We start from the raw sequence: 4883 nt of genomic DNA on the forward strand, positions 1-4883 counted from the left end.
AGGGCCCCCTCCGGCCGCGGCAGAGCTGTGCCCGAGCCCCTTTGGATGCTGCTGGTCCCGCAGAGCTGAGACCGGCACAACTCATCACAGGGCTGACACCGCTGCCTCCCTTCAGCCTGCTCGCATCTCCCAGGGTCGCTCGGCGCGTTCCTCTCCTGACTTCTTTGTGTTCCCTCCCCCCCCCCCCCAAACCACGCACCCCCCCGTCCCAGCTCTCCGTGCAGCACTGGGGGCTCGGGAGGGGAAGGGGCGGCTCTGGTTTGCATCCTCCCCATCCCAGAGGGCTGCATTCAGCAGAGACGCCCCGCGGGTGCCCCCCACCCGCTGCCTGCCCCCCCTCCCCTCCCCTCCCCTCAGGCTCCCGGCCCCCCCTTCCCTTTTGTCTACAGAACCGCCCATGCTGAACAATAGCAGCCCCCCGCCGCTTCCCGTCCGCTGCTGATGGGGTGCGGAGAAGCTCCCCCCCCCCAGGCCCCGCAGGCAGCCATGTAGGGGCAGCCGCACGGTGCCGGGGGCCGCGGGGGGAGCGGGCTACAGGAATGCGTACAGGCACGGAGGGGCCCCTCCCCGCGTCCCCCGTCCCCCCCCGCCCAGCTGCGCTGGGATCGCCCGGCAGCTGGGAGGGGATTTAGCGGCATCGCTGCTGCTCGTTTGTGCGGCTTTAAAAGCAGGGCTGCGGTCGTGGCTCTCGGCCTGGGGGCTTCCCGAGGGTCCTTTCTGCTCCCAGATGGGTGGGGGCCCCGCTGCCCGCCCCTCTCCCTCCCTCAGCCCGCGGCATTGCGAAGCGGTTCACGTCGCGGTGCCGGCGTGCTGGGGCAACACCGGGCTGCTCTGTTAGCGGCCGCCCGCGGCTTTGGAGCGCTTCGGGGGCTCGGGGGGTGGGTGAAGGATTTCCAGCGTGCAGCAGGGAGCTTTGTGCCCACGAGGAGCTGAACCGCGGGGGGTGCATCCTCTCGTTCCACTTCGGCTCGCTGCTGGGGGCTGCTCCCCTCCCGGGGGGTGGATGGACTGTGGGCAGTGTGCGGGAGGTGGTCCACGAGGGTCGGGTCGTGGGGTGCGCCGGGTGGGTGGGTGCTCAGCCCAGAGCCGAGAGTCCCTGCGGGTTCACACCTGGCCCCGTCGCAGGGCCCCAGCCCCATTATCCGGCTGCGTGAGAAAACCCCCACCTTGGCCGCGGGGGAAGGCAGAGCGGGGAGGCCCCGTGAATTGGTCCTTTGAAGCAGCCTCCCCTCCTGCCAAGCGCCAGCTGCGGGCGGACGGCCTCACAAAGCGCCGGCTTTAGCACCAAGGTAACGGCGCAGCGGGGCGAGGGGCGCCGGGGCCAGGAACCCCCCCCGCTGCCCCCCGCACTGCCCTCCCCATCCGGATCGCCGTGCAATGGCACGGTGCGTCCCGCAGCTGCAAAGACAAAGGGCCGAGGCAGAGCGGAGCTGCGGGGTTCCCGTCCCGCATCCCATCCCGCACCCCGGGGCGGCTCCGCTGCCGGTAGCGGTGCGTGCGGTGCCGCGATCCGACCCTTCCCCGCAGAGCTGCGGCTCCGCATCCAGGCGTGGTGCTGCCCGCACCGTGCCGCTGCCTGCACCGGGAGGGGGAACCTTCCCAACCAGTTTCCCTGCCTAAAGGGGGGGGAAAAAAAAAGAAAGACGCAGCCGCATGCCTGGGCGCTGCGGGGACAAAGTGACCCAGACAGACAGGAATCCGAGCTGCGCTGCTCGGGGAGGGTTTGGGTTACAGTTTGGGTTCCAGCCCGGCTGCGGAGCGGGGGCTGCGAGGGGGTCGGTGCGGGATGAGCTCATGTGGGATCTGCGGGACCGCTGAGCTTTGGGGTGGGCTCGTGTTTTGCAGTGGGGGCTCTAGGGAAGGGCTGAAGAATAGGAGCACGGGGTGACCGTACGGGCATCCAGCGGCTGAACGAGGCGGTGTTCTGGGCAGGGTTTTGTGCGTGGGGAGCATCGCGGTGAGCGGCACTGCTGCCCCGATCCACGCGGGGCCAACGGTGACACGGAGGGGAGCGTCCCGGAGCCGTTTTGGAGGGCGCTGCTGGCAGCCTGTCCTCGGGCAGCACCTCGCTGCAAATGCTCTCTCAGCAGATGATTAATGAGGGTTTACGTAACCGAGCGGAGCCCTCAGCGCAGCGAGGCGGCCCCGTGCGCTGCTCGGAGCCCAGCGGGTGTCCCGGGAGCTCGCAGGGATGGGATGGGGCTGCGGGGAGCTCGCATTGCAGCGTCGGCTCCATCGGGGAGGTCCCGCGGGTTTTTGTGTGAGCTGCAGCGCTCGCGTTCCGTTGTTCCTAAATTTCCTCTCTTTGGGCAGGAGTTGCTGCTGTGACAACAAAGGGCTGAGCTTTCTGTCAGCTGTCTGAGGGGCGCAGATCGGTTCTGATAAAGCAGCGTCTCAGGGCTGCACCATTTACATCGTTGCCGTGGTTACCGGCGTCCCGACCTCATCCCAGCTGCGGGGGCAACCAGCATCCAGGGCCGGGTCTCTGCTCCACGTGCTGCATTCTCAGCTCTTCCCTTTGCCATCCCCACTGCAGCTCCGTTTTCCCACTCGATGTCCTGCTCCCATCCCTGCTGCAACGCCAGGCTCTTTGGGGCAGATCCTTCGGGGCCGTGGGTCCACAAATGGAGGTCCCGCATCGGGTGGGTTGCTTGCTGCAGGGCTGCTTGGTGAGGGTGGGAGAATGCACGAGGTGGAGGGGAAGAGCAGAGCCTGGAGCAACGTACCCAGCTCACGGCACTCTGGGACCCCCAGCACTGCAGCAGAGACCCTCACAGCACTGTGTGCCAACCCAGAGTTTGTGCTGGAGCCCCGGTCCCTTTTGCTGCTGTGCTCTCACACGGTGAGTCCTGGTCACAGTAAATCACAGAGGGAAATGCAGCAGCAATGCTCCTTGCCATGGCAACGGTAGGATTGCATCAGGGCTTTTTTTCTTGTTTTCCTTTTTTTCCGAACTGCAAAACTGGATAAGCAACTCCCTGAGGGACAGTAGTAAGAGAGAAGGGAATATTTTTGTCCTGTGGGCTTTGGGGCTGGAGCTCTGCGTGCAGAACCAGTGCAGTGTTTTGCTCTGTGCTGGTGATGGGAGTGGGAATGGCCCTGGGGGGGCTGGGGAGGGCCTTGTGTGCTCCCCCAGAGAGTCTGGTGGGGGGACCCTGCCTCACATCCCCTCCTTCCTCCCATTTCCCTCCTGCCCTGTGCTCTCAGTAGGAACACAGAGTGCTGGGGAAGCTCGGTGTGGGCAGGGGGCCCTGGGCTTGGGAGGTGCTCTGCAGAGCAGAGTGAACACAGCCATGTGGACATTTTTGTTCCCTCTGTGGTCCTGCTATTGCAGATCTCCCATAAGCCAGAGCTATGTTGTGGGGCTTTGGGTGTCCATCCAGGCTCCTTCCCACCCTCACAAGGGCCACATCAGCACGGCATCAAAGGCTGACATGCTGCCTTTGGGACCTGAGTATCGTTTATACCATGTTTGGTGCCATTGTCTGTCACTGGAAGCTTTAAAAAAAAAAAAATGGGTGAGATCAACATGGGCAGGAGAACGGCTGCAGAATGCAACAGATGTGAGGGTCCCTCTGTCCTCCTGTGCTTCATCACCTCGCAGTGTCCTTGCTGTGCCAAGGAGTGTTTGGGGACACTGAGCAGGGATGTGCTGGTGCCAGCTGCTGCTGCAGGGAGGTCGGCTCTGGTGACACACACGTTACATCTCATCACACAATTAGCTGCCTTAACAAGCTGCGAAATCTGCCAGGTGCCGATTGCAGAGCTGCTCCCAGTGCTGCTTTTGGCTGCAGCCTTGCAGTGTGAGCTGAGGCTTCTCCACTGCACGGCTCTGACTGGGGCAGCCTCTCAGAGGGTCAGAGGGAACAAATAGATCTGGAGCAGCAGAAACCTCTGGAGAGCAGCAGATCTGGGGCAACACGGGTGATCTCACCTTGGTTAAAGGAGCAGCTCCGGTAATGCCAAAGGAAGGGCGCTGTCACCATTGTGTCCTCTGCTTTTTGGGGACGAATCCTCTGCCAGGAGAGCCACAGGCCCCAAATACTGTTGCATCCCACAGCTCTCAGTGCTGGTGGGGCTGGAATACACCCAGAGCAGCACAGCGAAACAGCTCCACATATCAAGGTCGCTGTATCCACCCTCATCAGAGTGCTGGTGTTAATGTGCCCCTCATTTAAGCAGAACGCCGAGCTCAGGGCTGTGCTGAAGGGCACAGAGCACAGCTGTGAGCCGGGCAGAGCCATGGGGTGACCCCCGCAGAGCTGCTTACAAAAACTGCAGGTTACAAAGCTTTGTGCTGCTGCTGTTCTCAGTGTCACCATTTCTAACTGTTGCTCCATTGCTTTCCAAGTGTCAGAACTTCTTTTTCCCTCAAAACACACCGGATGTATTTCACAGATGCATAAAACCCCCTCTGAGGGCTCTTCTTCCACCACCTCTCCTCTGGGCCGCAGCTGTGCTGGGAAGCTCTGAGGAATCCTTTTTAACCCTCAGCAAAGCGTTGCTGTTGGTGGCACAGGGCTCTTCCTGCTACTATAGGGAAATTGTAATGCAAAGAAACACCAGGACAGACTTTTATTAAACTTTCAGTAGAAAAGAGGATGAGGTTTAAATCTGGTTTTGTAAACACGATCGTTTCTGCTCAAACCACCGCCGTGAGGAGCCGAGGCCTCACACAGCCCAGGCCCAGGGCCACCTCCAGGCCAGGCCGCACAGGGACCTCGGGCCGCTGAGCGCTGAGGTGTGAAGGCCTGGCTTCCTCAGACAGCGCTGAGGGCCGGGCCGCCCCGCTGCCTCCCTCAGGGATGGGAGAGAGGATGGCGTCTCGAACGCGGCGGCTCCGGGCCGCGTACGCGCAAGCCGCGCTCGCTGCCCAAGATGGC

This window comes from Meleagris gallopavo, unplaced genomic scaffold (genome assembly GCF_000146605.3).
Source record: "Meleagris gallopavo isolate NT-WF06-2002-E0010 breed Aviagen turkey brand Nicholas breeding stock unplaced genomic scaffold, Turkey_5.1 ChrUn_random_7180001957651, whole genome shotgun sequence".
Lineage (NCBI taxonomy): Eukaryota > Metazoa > Chordata > Aves > Galliformes > Phasianidae > Meleagris > Meleagris gallopavo.